The sequence below is a fragment of the Pseudophryne corroboree genome, chromosome 6 (assembly GCF_028390025.1).
Source record: "Pseudophryne corroboree isolate aPseCor3 chromosome 6, aPseCor3.hap2, whole genome shotgun sequence".
Classification (NCBI taxonomy): Eukaryota; Metazoa; Chordata; class Amphibia; order Anura; family Myobatrachidae; genus Pseudophryne; species Pseudophryne corroboree.
In genome coordinates this window covers 53,945,175-53,964,651 of record NC_086449.1, presented here as the reverse complement: position 1 = coordinate 53,964,651, position 19,477 = coordinate 53,945,175, and the positions used below count along the sequence as shown (strand labels likewise).

At 44.9% G+C, this 19,477-nt stretch overlaps 1 pseudogene; it reads right to left on the bottom strand.

Moving 5' to 3' along the window:
• LOC134936104 (zinc finger protein 268-like) overlaps nucleotides 1-15,923 on the bottom strand; it is a 97,057-nt pseudogene extending 81,134 nt beyond the window's left edge.
• Between the last annotated feature and the right edge of the window lie 3,554 nt (nucleotides 15,924-19,477).

Genomic DNA, 19,477 nt, shown 5'->3' with positions numbered 1-19,477 from the left:
ACCAAAATGATGAAGATTGTTGACTGTAATAGGAAAACTAAATAAATTGTTCCCGTTATTAAACAAACATTTGTTTTTTAATAAATATTTTCCCCCTGGGTAAAACACTATGGCCCTCATTCCGAGTTGTTCGCTCGCAAGGCGATTTTAGCAGAGTTACACACGCTAAGCCGCCGCCTACTGGGAGTGAATCTAAACATCTTAAATGTGCGACCGATGTATGCGCATTATTGCGATCACAAACGAGTTAGCAGTTTCTGAGTAGCTTCAGACTTACTCTGCCTGTGCGATCAGTTCAGTGCTTTTCGTTCCTGGCTGACGTCACAAACACACCCAGCGTTCGCCCAAGCACTCCCACCATTTCCCCGGACACGCCTGCGTTTTTTCCGGAAACGGTAGCGTTTCCAGCCACACGCCCCTAAAACGCCGTGCATCCGCCCAGTAACACCCATTTCCTGTCAATCACAATGCGTTCTCCGGAGCGACGAAAAAGCCGTGAGTAAAAATACTTTCTTCATAGTAAAGTTACTTGGCGCATGCGCAGTGCGAACATTACGCATGCGCACTAAGAGAATTCTCACTGCGATGCGATGAAAATCTCCGAGCGAACAACTCGGAATGAGGGCCTATATTCATCAATCTCTGTATAGAAAATGCATGCCTACTAAATAAATGTACTTTCAAAGAGCGATGTTGTAACCAAAGTCTTATCTGGTACAACACAAGTCTTGTAAGAGACATTTGTCAGAGCAAATGATGACATGGTGAAAAAAAAGTATTATAAATACGTGTTACATTTAGCTTACACAATGCTTTTTCCAACCCACTGTACTTCTTAATATCAAAACAATTATCATCTGATATCAATTTGATATCAATTTGATATCATTATTTTATTTTCCTATTACAGTCATAGTTACAGATGGGAAAGTATTTATTTTTTTCCTGGCAATCTTCATCATTTAGGTTTAATTTTTTATTTGACATTTTTCATTTTTTGTTGAAATATTAATTTACAAACCCCAAAGAACATAAGACCATAAACTAGGACTGTGGGACCAACTTTCTCACTGATATGGCAACATGCAATGAGAAACTTATACCTTTTTCAGAGTAAACAGCTGCCATGACATTTTAATAGTATACAACTGTTAACTATTGAAAAACATTTTTAATTTACTGCTGTACAGTGTATGCAAACAAGATGTTACATGTGATAAACAGCGGTCCTCCATCATATGATTTGTATTTTTAGTAGTGATGAGCGGGTTCGATTTTACTCGGTTTTACTCGGTTCTCAAAACGGCATCTTATTGGCTCACGGATGTCACGTGTTTTGGATAGCCAATAAGGTTCTGTTTTGAGAACCGAGTAAAACAGAATCCGCTCATCACTAATTTTTAGGGGCTCATTCCGAGTTGATCGCTCATTGCTGATTTTTGCAACGGAGCGATTAAGGCTAAAATGCGCATGCACTAAGCATTTTAACACAAAACTTAGTAAATTTACTCACGTCCGATGAAGAATTTTCATCGTTGAAGTGATCGGAGTGTGATTGACAGGAAGTGGGTGTTTCTAGGTGGAAACTGGTCGTTTTCTGGGAGTGTGGGGAAAAACGCAGGAGTGTCTGGAGAAATGGGGGAGTGGCTGGCCGAGCACAGGGCGTGTTTGTAACATCAAACCAGGAACGAAACGGCCTGAGCTGATCGCAATCTGTGAGTAGGTCTGGAGCTACTCAGAAACTGCTAAGAAATTTCTATTCGCAATTCTGCTAATCTTTCGTTCGCTATTCTGCTAAGCTAAGATTCACTCCCAGAGGGCGGCGGCCTAGCGTGTGCAATGCTGCTAAAATCTGCTAGCGAACGACTCGGAATGACCAGCATAGTACAGCGGGTTACCATCACACATTGTTGACAACTATGTAAAATACTAGCTGCATGTAAATCTGACAATGTAATAACATAAGACACAAAAGCTATTTATAACAACTGAGATACAAATTATTTCAGTGTCCTGTCCCCTGATGCCGCAGTTATTATATGCCATGTATTTGTCCTACAGTCTCTTGTACTGTTAGTCTTGTTTTCTTGTGCTTATTTGTTTATGTACTTTGTTAGGTGCTGTGGAACCCAGGTGGGACCATATAAATGATAACAATAATAATACTAAGGCCCCGTCAATACAGTGTAGACTTGTGACTTTACAACTTTTATGGAACTGCAAGACCTATGACTTTAGGGGCTTGCTGTGCCTTGTAGTTCTACAAGCACTGGGAGGCCTGCCTATTCCACAAGTTAAACTATGCCGTTGCCTGCAGAAACATATAGCTACCCTCCTCCTCAGGCACAACATATGTCAAAATAAATAAATAAAATCCACATATAGAAATCCCTAAAACCTTCACTATAGGGTGCCTTGAGGCCCGCATTTGGGAACCACTTCACTAGTGAGTAAAATTCAGACAAAACCATCTACAGAGCAATGAAATAGTGCATGCAACCATCATTTCCAGGGCTCTGCCAGTTTTTTAATACAGTCACCTGTGACAGTCAGTTTCATGCTCATACTAATGGAAGCTGGAAGCCTAGGGCATAGCTGACATAGGTGCAGGCAGTGCTATGGGGCCCAGAGCTGAGAGGGGCTCAACTTCCGTTTCACAGTTATATGTGTTATAAACATTTTTCGTCATTGGGTGATACATAGGGGTCTTACAAACTTTTGTCTTAGGGCCTACAATCTATGCCCCAGGACCTGCTCATTGTAATTTGGTATAAAATAAACTGGAGGGCATTAGAATGTTACATAACATGAACTGGGGGACTGCAATGTACCACAATATAAAGTGGAGACACTATAATTTAGCATAAATAGGATTTTAATATACCTACCGGTAAATCCTTTTCTCATAGTCCATAAGGGATATTGGGGACAGAATTAGTATGATGGGGTATAGACGGGTCCAAAGGAGCAAGTGCACTTTAAATTCTTCACCGGGTGTGCTGGCTCCTCCCCTCTATGCCACCTCTTACAGCTCAGTTATGGGTAAAACAGTGCCCAAAGGAGAATGACATACTTGAAAGAAGGAATATAACAATAACAGGTGTGGTGAGATTTAAACACCAGCACATAACTTAGCCAGCAAGTCTGGCAACAGTAACACAAACTTAGCCAGCAAAATCTGGCAATAGCAACAGCAACAGCTGAACAGGAACACCAAATAGAGAACCTGCAGAAAGTCACTGCACAGAGGCAGGTGCCCATTATCCCTTATGGACTACGAGAAAAGGATTTACCGGTAGGTAAATGAAAATCCTATGTTCTCTAGCATCCATAAGGGATATTGGAGACAGCATTACTATGATGGGGATGTCCCAAAGTTTCCAGAATGTGCTGAGACAACTGCAGTGCTGCCTGCCCAAACTGGGTATCAATTTTGTAGAACTTCACAAAGGTGTTAGTTCCCAACCAGGTAGCAGCTCAGCATAGTTGTAGGGCAGAGACTCGAGGGGCAGCCACCCAGGAAGAGCCCACCGATCTGGTACAGTGGGCTTTCAGAGACTGAGGAACAGGTAAGGCTGCCGACACATAGGACTGGTGGATAGTAAGCCTAATCCAACGTGCAATAGACTGCTTTGAAGCAGGGCAACCCTTTTTCTGTGCATCATACAGCACAAACAAGGAATCAGTCTTCCTGACCCGAACCATCCTCTTGACATAGATTTTCAAGGCTCATACCGCATCCAATGCCTCCGGAATAGAATCAGTGTCAGAACTGGATGGAATCAACAGAGGTTTATTCAAGTGAAACGCGGAGACCACCTTCTGCAGGAACTGCTGTCTAGTCCTGAGCTCTGCTCTGTTCTCATAAAAGACCAAGTACGGTCTTTTGCACGACAATGCCCCCAATTCTGAGACATGCCTAGCATAAGCCAGGGCCAGTAACATCACAGTTTTCCAGGTGAGGTACCTCTACCATCATCAGAGGTTTGAACCAGGAGCGCTGTAGAAAACGTAACATAACATCCAGATCCCAAGGTGCCGTAGGAGGCAAGAAAGGATGTTGTATATGAAGCATCCTTTGCAAGAAGGTCTGAACTTTCATCAAGAGATCCAACTTCTTCTGGAAGAAGACGGAAAGAGCTGAAATCTGGACCTTAATGGATCCCAGACATAAGCCCTTATCCACTCCGGCCTGCAGGAAACACAGGAACATTCCCAAGTGGAATTCCGCAGAGGGATATGTGCGTTCCTTGCACCAAGAGACATATCTCCGCCAGATATGATGATAGTGGTTTGACGCCACAGGTTTTCTGGCTTGTACCATAGTGGCAATTACCTTTTTGGAAAGCCCTTTGTGAGCTAGGATGTGCTGCTCAATTTCCATGCCGTCAAACAAAGCCGCTGTAAGTCCAGGTAGACGATCGGTCCTTGTTGAAGAAGATCCCTTCTTCGTGGCAGAGGCCAAGGGTCCTGTACGGACAAGTCCAGAAGAACTGCATACCACACTCTTTGGGGCCAATCTGGGGCAATCAAGATTGCTTCCACTCTTAGATGTCTGTTCCGCTTGAGCGCCCTTAGGATCAGAGGAATCGGAGGAAACAGGTAGACCAGCCAGTAAGGCCAAGGCAAAGTTAGCGCATCCACTGCACTCACCTGAGGGTCCCTGGTCCATGAGCAGTAGCAGCAAAGCTTCTTGTTGAGATGAGAGGCCATCAGTTCGATCTGTGGGCAACCCCACCTGTCGATGATCAGTTGGAATACCTGAGGGTGTAGTCCCTACTCCCCTGGGTGGAGTTAATGACGACTTAGGAAGTCTGCCTCAGTGTTGTCCACTCCTGGAATGAAGATTGTGGAAAGCACTCTTGCATGTTTCTCTGCCAGAGGAGTATTCTTGACACTTCTCGCATGCATGCTCTGCTTTTTGTCCCTCCTTGTTGTTTGAAGTATGCCACTGCCGTGGCATTGTCCATCTGCCCCTGGATCGTCAGATCCCTTAGTAGAGGAGACACCTGAAGTAGAGCGTTGTGGATAGCCCGAAGTTCCAGAATGTTGATTGGAAGCAGGGCCTTCTGTGCAGACCACCTGCCCTGGAACTGTGCCCCTTAGGTGACAGCTCCCCATCCTCGTAGACTCGCATCTGTCGTGAGGAAGATCCAATCCTGAATCCTGAAGTTTCGGCCTTCCAGAAGATTGGCAGACTGTAGCCACCACAGGAGTTAAATCCTGGCCCGGGATGATAGTTGAATCATCCGGTGCATCTGAAGATGGGAATTGGACCATTTGTTCAGGATGTCCAATTGGAAAGGTCTGGCACCATCTTTCCCAAGAATTTAATACAAAGATGCACAAACACTCGAGCAGGTCTGAGTACCATGCGCACCATTTCCTGGAGTGTTCTCGCTTTGTCCTCGGGGAGGAACACTTTCTGTGCTACAGTATCCAGTAGCATGCCCAGAAACAGGAGCCGCTGAGATGGATCCAGGTGGGACTTCTGTAGATTGAGGATCCACCCGTGGTGAGACAGAAAGATGCATTATGGATGCTAGAGAAATAGGAAGTAGGTGCACTGTAATGTGGCGTAATATGAACTGGGGACTCTGTATGTCATAATGTGAATTGAGCTATTGTTCATAAAATAAACTAGTACACTTCTATGGGGAATACATTAACTAAGGCACTACTATGGAATAGAAAATCAACTACTGTAGGGCACTATTTTGGGGCATAAAATGAACAACTTCTGTGGTGAGGTGTCTCTCTAGAACCATTGGGACAGGGGCCCCTTCAAAATGTTGCTATGGGGCCCACAAAGTTCTGGCTACGCCCCTGCTGGAAGCCATGTGGTTCACAGGTAATAGTATAAATGTCTGGTAGGAGTTTCTGTGTGAACATTTTCTGTTCTTGCAAACTAAGGGGGTCATTCTGACCCGATCGTACGCTGCAGTTGTTCGCAGTGCAGCGATCGGGTCAGAACTTCACATGCGCCAGCACCGCAGTGCTCCAGTGCATGGCTGACGGCCGACGGCTGTTGTTGCCTAGCAATCGCCTCTGCCTGGACTGAGGCAGTCATTGGGCACAGTGGCATTTCGCCGCCATTTTGGGGGCACGGTCTAGCCAACGCAGGCGTGGCTGGACTGTGTGGCAGCAGGCTGCAGCAGCTGCATGACGTCACACGCAGCCTCTGCGACCTGGGGCAGCGATGAGTAACTCCTGGGCAGCTGCAGGAGCTGCGCTGGCCGGAAGTTACTCTTCAGGTACGAAGGCATCGCCGCTGTGCAATGCTTTTGTACTTGTGGGGAGGGGGAGGCAGACAGACATACGGGGCATACTAGCCCTGTGCTGGGCGTCCCCCCACATTTCTGGGAAGATGATCATAGCTGTGCTAAATTTAGCACAGCTACAATCAACTCGGAATGGCCCCCTGAGTGTGTCCTGCTTACAGCTGCTCTCTCACCTGTTGTGCTGCCATGGTTTGGTTACAGCGGTGCACTGAGCACTACGTAGAACTATGTGAAATAAACATTACAGTTTCTGCCTTGCTGGGGACTTTTGCACTGTGCAATAAAATTACATTTCATATGATTGCTTTAATGAAGCAATTAACAACATATGTAGTAAGATATTTACCATTAATGTGATTGGCAGTACCATATTCTGTAAATAATGTTTTTATATACCAGTCTGAGTCTGCGCGGCCCCTTCAAAACCATTAGAGGGACTGATGGTGTATATCTGGTACTTTCAATGTAACCAGAAACTTTCTTCACTCAGATTTATGTTTTGAATGGGGTTATTTCCATAATCACATCAAATCTAGTTACCTGACCAACATTATATGACATCAGAGGGAAAAGGGGATGAGTGAGTAGGGATAATAAGCACAAGCTGCGATTTGGTTGGTCCTTCCACTGACAGTCCCCATGGTTTTCCTTTAAGGCTACAAGAGGAGCCAGCATCAGGAAATACGTGGTGTGGTATGGCTGACTGATGGTCAGGAGACCGGCGGTCAGCATACAGACGTTGGGATCCCGGAGGGGGGGGGGGGGGCGAGTGCAGCAAGACCCTTGCGGGCTCGGTGGTGACCTGCGGTTACCACGGGTTCTATTCCCACTCTATGGGTCTCGTGGTCACCCACGAGTGGAAATTGTCCCTGTTGGTCGGCATCCAGACCGCCGGGATAGTGAGGGAGAGGGATGTTGGGGGTGGTCATGTGACCATCAGTCTCCTGACCGCCGGTCACATGAACACCAGCCGGAAATACTGATACATGCTGCCCTCAATGCTCTTGTTAAAGTAGAGGCCCCATGGTAAAATGATTTTCTAGGTGGTAGCGTGGTAGTGGGTTTTCTTCTCTCTTGACCATAAACAGCTACAGCCATTCCTCACGATTGACGATAGCTCCAAAAGTGTCTGTCTGTATCGGGCTCTTCAGTACCATTTTAAAAAACAGGAGGTAAGCCGTCATCAACTTTGCCGATGCTGGGACTGTGATTAAGTAGAACCTGACGTTAACACTCAAATTAATATAATAACAGTCTATACAAGCACAGTCAATATAAGTTCTAAATACACAGAGTATAATGATAAAAGTCACACAAGACTGTGTGGAGAGCCTCAGGGATGGCAAACCCCGAGGACAAATGTCTGTGTGCCTATTGGACAGCACACGTTTACAACGCTAACATTACGTTTTACTAGAAAAATCTGTAAAATAACCTTGTGCAAAAATTACACACAATGGGGTTTATTTACTAAGAATCGTAATTTCCGAAAAAAGGTCAAAGTTCAATCACGAATGACATCGACAGTGTAAAACTGCAACTTTTTGAATTGATTACGACTCATTTACTAAGCTGTCGTATTCGTGTTTTTCTTTGCTTCCGATGTCGATGTCATTCGTGTTTTTTTACCTAATTTTACGGCAGTGATTAGCAAAACACTGCCGTTTTTTTTTACAATCAATCTCGGCCGGATTTGTGTGATCCGTGCTGGGGTTTTTTTTTTTTTTTTTTAAAGTAAACAATGTAATTTTGTAAAAAAAAAATGCGTGGGGTTCCCCCTCCTAAGCATAACCAGCCTCGGGCTCTTTGAGCCGATCCTGGTTGCAGAAATATGGGGAAAAAAATGACAGGGGTTCCCCCATATTTAAGCAACCAGCATCGGGCTCTGCGCCTGGTCCTGGTTCCAAAAATACGGGGGACAAAAAGAGTAGGGGTCCCCCGTATTTTTAAAACCAGCACCGGGCTCCACTAGCTGGACAGATAATGCCACAGCCGGGGGTCACTTTTATATAGTGCCCTGCGGCCGTGGCATCAAAAATCCAACTAGTCACCCCTGGCCGGGGTACCCTGGGGGAGTGGGGACCCCCTCAATCAAGGGGTCCCCCCCCCAGCCACCCAAGGGCCAGGGGTGAAGCCCGAGGCTGTCCCCCCCCATCCAATGGGCTGCGGATGGGAGGGCTGATAGCCTTTGTTGTAAAATAAAAGATATTGTTTTTAGTAGCAGCACTACAAGTCCCAGCAGGCCTCCCCCGCATGCTGGTACTTGGAGAACCACAAGTACCAGCATGCGGCGGAAAAATGGGCCCGCTGGTACCTGTAGTACTACCACTAAAAAAATACCCAAAAAAACACAAGACACACACACCGTGAAAGTAAAATTTTATTACATACATACACACATACATACATACTTACCTATGGCCCCACGCAGGTCGGTCCTCTTGTCCAGTAGAATCCAAGGGGTACCTGTTGAAAAAATTATACTCACGAGATCCAGTGGTCCTGGCTCCTCGGCAAATCCAGGGTTAATCCACGTACTTGAATAAAATAAAAAAACGCTGTCACGACCACGAACTGAAAGGGGACCCATGCTTGCACATGGGTCACCTTTCCCCGAATGCAAGAAACCCACTTTGCCTTCTGGCTAAGTGGGTTTCTTCAGCCAATCAGGGAGCGCCACATTGTAGCACTCTCCTGATCAGCTGTGTGCTCCTGTCTTCACTGACAGGCGGCACACGGCAGTGTTACAATGTAGCGCCTATGCGCTACATTGTAACCAATGATGGTAACTTTCTGCCCTGCGGTTGACCTAAAGTGACGTCACCGCTGAGCAGAAAGTTCCCAGCATTGGTTACAATGTAGCGCATAGGCGCTACATTGTAACACTGCCGTGTGCTGCCTGTCAGTGAAGACAGGAGCACACAGCTGATCAGGAGAGTGCTACAACGTGGCACTCCCTGATTGGCTGAAGAAAACCACTTAGCCAGAAGGCAAAGTGGGTTTCTGGCATTCGGGGAAAGGTGACCCATGTGCAAACATGGGTCACCTTTCAGTTCGTGGTCGGGCAACCGTTTTTTTGTTTTATTCAAGTACGTGGATTATCCCTGGATTTGACGAGGAGCCTGGACCACTGGATCTGGTGAGTAGAATTTCTTCAACAGGTACCCCTTGGATTCTACTGGACAAGAGGACCGACCTGCGTGAGAACATAAGGTAAGTATGTATGTATGTGTGTATGTAATAAAATTTTACTTTCACGGTGTGTGTGTCTTGTGTTTTTTTGGGTATTTTTTTAGTGGTAGTACTACAGGTACCAGCGGGCCAGTTTTTCCGCCGCATGCTGGTACTTGTGGTTCTCCAAGTACCAGCATGCGGGGGAGGCTTGCTGGGACTTGTAGTACTGCTACTAAAAACAATATCTTTTATTTTTCAACAAAGGCTATCAGCCCTCCCATCCGCAGCCCATTGGATGGGGGGGACAGCCTCGGGCTTCACCCCTGGCCCTTGGGTGGCTGGGGGGGGGGGGGACCCCTTGATTGAAGGGGTCCTCACTCCCCCAGGGTACCCCGGCCAGGGGTGACTAGTTGGATTTTTGATGCCACGGCCGCAGGGCGCTGTATAAAAGTGACCCCCGGCTGTGGCATTATCTGTCCAGCTAGTGGAGCCCGGTGCTGGTTTTAAAAATACGGGGGACCCCTACTCTTTTTGTCCCCCGTATTTTTGGAACCAGGACCAGGCGCAGAGCCCGATGCTGGTTGCTTAAATATGGGGGAACCCCTGTCATTTTTCCCCCCATATTTCTGCAACCAGGATCGGCTCAAAGAGCCCGAGGCTGGTTATGCTTAGGAGGGGGGACCACACGCAATTTTTTTTAGCAACAAAAAGCACTTTCCCACCCCTTCCCACTGATATACATGCACGGATCTCATGGATCCCTGCATGCATCTCAAATCACGAATAAAAAAAGCAGGTCTGGTTTTTTTTAGGACTTTTTTGCGAATTGTAATTTTTCACGGCAGTGTTTTGTGTTTTTTTGCTTTGCACTTCTTAGTAAATGACCGAGATTCGTATCTAAACAGGCGTAATTTGACCGATGGTGTATTCATTCGTAATTTTTTACCTGAACTAGCAAAAAATTACGAATGCCCTCATCACTGCCGTGATTATTGTTTAGTAAATGACCGAGATTGACCGAGATGACACTTTGATGAAAAAACGGCATCTCGGTCAAAATCGGGAGCTTAGTAAATATACCCCAATACGTCCATGAATGAGAGGATTAATTAACAAATTATTTCTTTTTAAATATTGAGGAAAATCTAATTTTATAAACGTTTCAACATTGCTTTCATAGTCTAGGGGTGATATATTAGCAAACTGCCGCAGCAAAGTCCAGTATTATTACTAAATACAAATATTAAGGGAGATTTGATAGGCACTCTACATCATATATCCTTTGATAACAATTGTAAGAAATGGTTACTATTTCCAGGTGGAGAACATGGATTTATCATATATAAATTACAGTAGATGTAGATATAAAAATAAGCATAAATCAATAACTGGCAATGAATGTGCTATAAATAATATTAACCATACATACGTGAATATCCATGGGGTAACACAGATTGCAGTCTACTTAACCACTATTGGAAATGACCGGGATAGTTACAGCAATGCTGTTTCTGATGGCACTCACTGGGACGCAGTATCAACCCCTATATAGTGGAAATGACTGTAAATCTTGCACCAACTTGTTGCCTTAGGTTATAAGAGTACTGAGCCCTTTTCTCTAAGCACTGTATAAAAGTCAATAAGAACTCAGGATGGAGATCCGAAGTGACTTCTAACATCCACAACTATATATGATGGTGGCCGTTATATCTACCAGACATCAACAATTGCAATGGATAACATGCATATATAATTCACAGGAGTTTATAGGTTAATTTGACATGTGCATTATAATAGTAGTAAAAAGGGATCTATTTGTCTTAATAGGTTTATCTATATTCTCAAAAAGAACCGTTGTATAGTAATTTAATGACATGCTGACAGGGACGATAGATTACACTATTTCATTAAAAGCATTTGGTAATAAAAACAACAACAACAAAACCCTAGCAAAGACAAGATAAACGTAAACCACCTGTATAACTGAACGCCTGAAATAAACAAAGGAAAAAACATTTACACACCTTAGAAAGTTAAAACGGAACTTTCAGCATCCACTGTAACATTTTCATGAGGCAGTGTGTATTCAGGAGCCAAGTGCAAAGCTTGTCCCTGCTAATCTCTTCCCCTTTCTCAGCAACCTTACCAGGGGGGGATTCTACCATTATACAGTCTCAATGCCTTGTATAACAAGGAGAATAAATGTTATGACCATTCAGATAAACCACTGATGCCGTATGAAATCTGAAAAGGTGGGATTAGAATACAACCCCTATGAACCACATGTCACCAGCTATACCTTTCCAATGGCAGATTTATAGGTAAGCCCATTACTGCGACAATTGGTATTTTTTCAGGGCTTCCAATGCTAATACTGGTAGCAAATTCAACATGGAAGATCCCAGAAGACTAAACACAGCGGTGTGTGGGAGCTGCAGATACCATAGCCCTGTGTAGAAAACAAATATTTCATTTTACACCTAATGTGCCATTCCTCTGCACTGAGTATCTGTGGCCAGTGCCTCTCTGGGTATAAAATACATAAATGTTACTTACTGCAGAACATAAACCATTCCATATCAGTTGTATGCTGGCTTGTAAAGAATATTGGTATAGGGGGTCATTCCGAGTTAATCGTAGCTGTGCTAAATTTAGTACAGGTACGATCATTTACACTGAAATGCGGGGGGACGCCCAGCACAGGGCCCCCCTCGCAGAAGTGCAAAGGCATCACACAGCGGCGATGTCTTTGCACATCAAGAGTAGCTCCCGGCAGCGTGGCTTTAGCGTGCTGGCCGGGAGCTACTCCTCGCTCCCCGGCCCACAGCGGCTGTGTGTGACGTCATGCAGCCGCTGCGGCCCGCCTCCCATTCAGTCTGGCCACGCCTGCATTGGAAAAAATGGTGGCCAAATGCCGCCGTTTCTCCCCCTCCCGCCCTACAACCGCCTCTGCCTGTTAATCAGGCAGAGGCGATCACTGCCCTGCTATGGCCTTCGGACGTCTGGCATGCGCCGGCGCACTATGGTGTCGGTGCATGCACAGTAGAGACCCCTTTGCTCAGCTGCAATAAACAGCAGCAAGCTAACGGGTCAGAATGACCCCCATAGAGTAGTAATATACTGTACCATATTGGGATAATGTAAATGGGGACTTTATCATTCTTCCTCTAAGTCACACCATCTAAGGGTTAATATTGTATAATGCTGTGGAGGTGGAGCTAAGCTCTTATCTAAAACAACACAAGTCATGTAAGAGACTCTTGTCATCGCCCGATGACTTGGAGAGAAAAAACCTGTTTATGTATTATATTTATTTTAATGTACTGTATTGAAAACTGGAAAATATGATTTGTTCCTGAATCAAGTGGAATTATACTAATTGTTTTTGCAGCATTTAAAGATGCTAAAGTGAAATCTTTTGTTTTTACAACTTGGCTGCATCTTGTTCACTGTTCTGCTATTTTCTAATACAAGAATATTGTACTATATTTATAAAGTAGACTGCACACAAAAAGGTTAAACATGTTACAATGGGGGTCATTCCGAGTTGATCGCTCGCTAGCTAGTTTTAGCAGCCGTACAAACGCTATGCCGCCGCCCACTGGGAGTGTATTTTAGATTAGCAGAAGTGCGAACGGTTGTATCGCAGAGCGCCTGCAAAAATTTTTTATGTAGTTTCAGAGTAGCTCAAAACCTTCTCAGCGCTTGCGATTACTTCAGACTATTCAGTTCCGGATTTGATGTCACAAACACGCCCTGCGTTCACCCAGCCACGCCTGCGTTTTTCTTGGCATGCCTGTGTTTTTCCGCAAACTCCCCGAAAATGGTCAGTTGCCACCCAGAAACGCCCACTTCATGTAAATCACTCTGCGGCAAGCAGTGCGACTTAAGTGCATCGCTAGACCCTGTGCAAAACGACATCGTTCGTTGTACCCGTACATCGTGCGTGCGCATTACGCCGCATACGCATGTGCAGAACTGCCATTTTTCGCCTGATCGCTGCGCTGCAAACAAATTCAGCTAGGGAATGACCCCCCAATGAACAGAAAACTGAGAAAAGTTCACCTATTTCTGGCAATCCAACATCTAAAAAATGTAAGCACCGAACCTACATATATTTCTACATTTTACTATTTCTGAATGGACTTTCATTTTTTACTTTAGATTTTTTTATATCACATGTACTGTAACAGAAAAATATATTATAAATGATTATCTGTATGCTACATCAAAGCAGCAACATTTTAGAAACTGTATTTCTTGCTGTGGATACATTAATATGTTCATTTACATTCACTGAACACTTTCTAACACCATCTACACTCAATAACAACATACATTTTACCAGTGCCGTAACTAGCCATTTTAGCGCTGTGTGCACGAAACGACAGTGGCGCCCCCCATGTAAGAAAGGGGCAGTGCGCGCCGCAGGCGCGTGAAAACTTTATAGGGGCGTGGCTTCACAGGGAAGGGGCGTGGCCACAAAATAACAGCAATTCATACTACGGTGCACAGTAGTCTACATTATTCAAATTACGCTGCACAGTAGCGCCACTACACCAGGTAGAGCCCCTTTTATACATTACAGCAGACAGCGTCCCCCTTTTTACACATTACGGCAGCCAGTCCCCCTCTTTACACATTGCGGCAGCCAGGCACCCTTTTTACACATTGCGGCAGCCAGACCCCCTTATTATACATTGTGGCAGCCAGTCCCCCTTTTTACACATTGCGGCAGCCAGTCCCCCTTTTTACACATTGCGGCAGCCAGGACCCCATTTTACACATTGCGGCAGCCAGTCCCCCATTTTACACATTGCGGCAGCCAGTCCCCCATTTTACACATTGCGGCAGCCAGGACCCCATTTTACACATTGCGGCAGCCAGTCCACCTTTTTACACATTGCGGCAGCCAGGACCCCATTTTTACACATTGCGGCAGCCAGACCCCCTTTTTATACATTGCGGCAGCCAGGACTCCTTTTTACACATTGCGACAGCCAGGCCCCCTTTTTACACATTGCGGCAGCCAGACCCCCTTTTTATACATTGCGGCAGCCAGACCCCCTTTTTATGCATTGCGGCAGCCAGGACCTCTGTTTACACATTGCGGCAGACGGAGTCCCCCTGAGAGAGAGAGAGAGAGAGAGAGAGAGAGAAAGAGAAAGAGAGAGAGAGAGAGAGAGAGAGAGATACTTACCTTCTCCCCGCTGACAGGCTCCTCGTGCAGCTTCCTCTCGGTGCAGGCTGTGTGAGGTGAGAAGGAGGAGGAGGGAGGGGGAGCAGGGAGCCGCAGCAGCGCTATTTGATTGGTAGTAAGCGCCGCTGCCGCATCCCCCTCTCCTTCTGTATTGGCTGCCTGGCGCTGCTATGGATGCTGGGATGGAGGAACCGCATCCCAGCATCCATAGCAGCGCCAGGCAGCCAATACAGAAGGAGAGGGGGATGCTGCAGCGGCGCTTACTACCAATCAAATAGCGCTGCTGCGGCTCCCTGCTCCCCCTCCCTCCTCCTCCTTCTCTCCGCTGCTCGGCGCTGCGCTGGTCTCTTCCCCTCCACAGCGCAGCGGCGCACACAGAGGCGGCATGTAATGAGTCATTTTGACTCATTACATGCCGCTGGCCGTTGCGCCCCCAGGGCAACTGCGCTGTGTGCCAAGCCCTGTTGGCACACACGTAGTTACGGCCCTGCATTTTACAGAAAAACATGAATCCAAATACAGTCTACTGAAATTCATACCTCTAAGAGCGTTTCAGCAGATTGACCCATCTCTGATACGTACTGTATCACCACTGGCTGCTTTCTGCCCTGTCATGTCCAGCCTCACAATAACACTGCTCTCCCTCCCTGTTTAGTTACTGACACCAAATATATAATAGCAGTGCTGGCATAACAACAATGTAATATAATATATGTGTAAATAACGTATTTGATTTGTTTCTTGTGAAAGATAACAAGGAGGCCTCTTTAATATAGTATAAACATTTAATAAACTTGTATTATTGATGTAACAAAAATGCAAATATACTTTTTTTGTAACAAAAATGCAGATATTAACCAGCAATGAACAAGTTGTCACATTACTACTAGAGTCGCAGTATACAATTAGTGAGCAGCACTTGCAGCAATTTGTGAAAGACCATTTTGCAAAGCATGTTCAGAAAATGAAAAGAGGATACAATAAGTAAAACGTATACTTACATTTTAAGGAAAGACATGAATGTGATATTAAACAATTGTTAGCATTTTGTAGGCTACAGATGTCCTGTAATAGAACTGTAAGTAAAGTCTTATCTGGCACAGGACATGTCTTGTTAGAGTGTTCTGTTAGAGCAACCCCCACCGTGACTTGGTGGGAAAAAAAGGTACAGTATTTGAAACACTGAGTTAAAATAAAATATAACCTTTATTTAAATTGATTCAAATCACAGAATCAGTGGATTTTCTTTTGATTTGCTTCTTGTGATGAATAACATGGCTTCTTTAATATATCATAAACATTTAATAAACTTGCATTATTGAGGTAATAAAAATGAAAATATAAATAAAAATCTATGACTTAAACACAAATACATTGTGTTTCTACATATGTTTGTAAAAACAACACAAATATTGTTTTAAATAATACAGATATATACATGTCTGAGCATGTCCAGCACGAATAATGTATATATTTTGAAATTGTGGTTAGATCATACAACCCATTTTCTGTGAGATATTTAGATAGCAAAACAATTTTGTGTTTTAAAAATTCTGAAGTCCATCTTACGCAACCTATAGGCATCTTGATCTTGAAGCTATTTGTTAGTTTCTGATCTTTTAAACTCTCATTTATTAGCCTTATAATATTTATCACCGCCGCAATAACTACCAGGTTTTAACACTGTGTAATACCTTTTTTCATCCATTTTTTAAATAGCTGTGCTGCGTGACATACTGTAGCTTTTTTCAACCTATGAGTCTTATGTGACAAAACATATCTTGTAAGAGACTTTTGTGATGCCCTATGACTAATGAAAAAAATTGATATCAAATGATGACATTTATATAAAAATTGTTTTTAAAAATGGTTGTAAATCAAGTGTCAGGGCTGAGTGTTTTTGTGAATCCGCTAACCTGGACCAACCAAAGGTGTAGGTGCTGGGGTATGATGAAAGCTGGGAGGACAAACAAAGTTATGTTTCATATATTAATTAAAGGCAACAATTCCAGTAAGGTGTTAAATGACAATTATTAGTCACCATATATATATATATATATATATATTTATATATATATATATATATATATATATATATACACACACGGATGTATTGCAATTAATGGTATAATGATAAGCAGCAACAGTCTTAAAGATGCATTGAAGACATGTTCATACATCTGAGTGTAAACAGACTTGTGAATGAATGAAGGATTGTCCAAATGAAGCAATGATTGGTGCCAAACTGTAAGGAGTCTTAACTGGATATTGTAGACATAAATGAATAGCTGTAGAGACTTGTACTGAAGATTAAAGGTTAAACTGGAAGGCTGTGAAGAATTGTCCTTGATTGCAGCAACAATGAAAATACAATACTGAATAGAATACTTGCAAGTTGTAAAGATGACACTTGAAGCACAGTGAAACTGCAGCAGATGACAAAGGTTAAGAATGAGTTAAACTGGATGATGAGAGAACGAGATCCAGGATAAAGTGGAAACTTCTAGAGACTGTGATTATATCAGGCAGTCACTGAATAGAGAAACCTCTCACAGGACTCCAGGATTCCACTTGGAGAGCGATTAACTGACAGCACAGCAGGGAGCTGATGGATCTCTTGTGGTGAAGGTTGCAGGCAGACCCTTGGGAGCGGAGGTGATATTAGGACCACTGGAGCTACACAGGATATCATGGAGAGAGCACAGAGCTAGGGTACAGAGTAGCTACAACAAAGCACTGGCTCAGAGTAACATAATCCCAGCCTACCCAACTGCGCACAGCTTGTAAAGGTCCACTTAAATGTATGAAGTTTTTTTTTTTTTAAAATACGTCAGTCAAAATAGTGGAGAGGAGATCATAATCCAATCTTCTTCTCCTCTTCTTTTCTTCCTTTCTGACTCCGATGAGTCCCCTTCGATTTCGCCAAATGTCCCTCAAAAACAGTGGAAGAGCAATATAGTGTAGTATGTCTTATATTTCGGTGGTTCTGGATTGTATGATTCAACAAGATGGTTCGTACCGTACTCACGTCTAATACGGAGGAATTCACACGTATAGAGGTTTCTTTATGATCCCGAAACTTCTCCTAACTGGATGGTATGTTAGTCGTGTTCCATAAAGGAGGGGGTACTGTCAGGAATCGGCGCTCTGCAACGTCTCACCTACCAGCGCGCTGGTGTGCAGGCCTCCGGAGGTCATGGCCCCAGTTGCGGCTGCATGTGTATATGGACCGCAAGCGTCATCTTCCGCCTTGCTGAATACCCCTGAGTCTGGTCCTATGTGCATTCTGCTGTGTGCCGGCGTCCTGCCTGTGAGGTCGTTGCCATGACTCCTGCACCCAGCTGATCCGGGTGTGCAATCCAGCACTGTGTCTCCACCCAGAGTTCAGTGACCAATCACTGCAGAGCCATGGGTATAACTCCCAGTCCGTGGCTCACTCACATTGCCTCAGACAACGAGTCACATACGGTGTGCCTTGTTCTCCGGACTCCTGTGTTCCTGTTTCCAGCGATTCCCCGTGGTTACCTCCTGTCATCTCATCTCACTTCAGCTCTCCTGTTTTCTTCAGACTTCATCCACAGCCAGTTACCAGCTCATCCAGCAGTAAGAGACTCTCCTCAGGTGTTACATTCATTACTACCTGTGCACTGCTAATTGCATACCATCTGTGCATCTCTGCAAGTATATCACCTCATTGCATAGAGACTGTCTCCTGCTTGGGCCTAGTGTGGCCATACGGACTTTGTTATACAGTAACTGTGTGTTTTTCAAGTCTTACCGGAGTTCTGTTTATTTCATTCACATTCAGCATCAAGTCATTATATATTTTTGTTGCAAGAGACTTTTCAGTTGTTTTGGATTCAATTACCAATCACTGTTACTTTATTGCCTGGTTTCAGTTTGTCATTCACTGCTATACCATCTACTCTGTGATCCCTGTGTAATAAACATCAGTGCTTATGCACCGGACTTTCATATTGCCTCCCCGCTTTGTACATCGCACCAACACTGACCCACTAGCGCCCCCGCCGGGGACAGACTAACCCAGAGACCTGACAATTACTGCCTCACAGCACTGAGGTCATGAGTCCAGTTCCAACCTTGCATGGCCATAACTGTGTGGAGTTTGTACAGTCTCCCCATCAGTGCCAGCTCAAACCGCTCAGCAGGGTGATGAAAGGCAGGGAGGAGCTGGGTATGATAAGTGCTCTCCTTGCTCCATAGCCTGCTGCTGTCCATTGCTGCCAGCCACCACTGCGACTGTCACACTGTCACACTGCGGAGTCCCCTGAAAAGGGAGCTGCTGGGCCCACTTGTGCCTGTGCAGCCTGAATGATCCCTGCCATAGGCAGCCGGGGCAGTGGGAATGAGAGATACCCGTGGCTGCGATCCGGCTGGAGAGGGTGACAAGAGAGATGATGGGAGAGATAGCTATGATCTGGAACTTGGGGGAGGAAGAAATTGTTATTGTCACTGTGATTGTGGGTGGGGGAAGGGGGTGGAGAGTAAGGCTACTGTCCGGAAAATCTTTTACAGGCTGGGTTGCTGCCTGAGAGCACAGCCGTAGTCACCTCGCCAGCTCCTTTTGTGCCTTCCTGCTGCCCACTTTTGGCAACAAAAGTGTCGCAACTGTGTAGTTTAAAGTTGGCAATGGCCCGCAAGCCAATCCCAGCTCGCAGATCGGCTGCCAATCACAAGAAGGGAGCATCATATTTAAATCTGTAGTGATTCAATCATGGCTCATGGATTACCAGCCAAAGAGAAGCTGCCGTGCCATGATTGTTACGCAATTGGCGCCAGATTGGCAGCGGTGCTGGGGGGT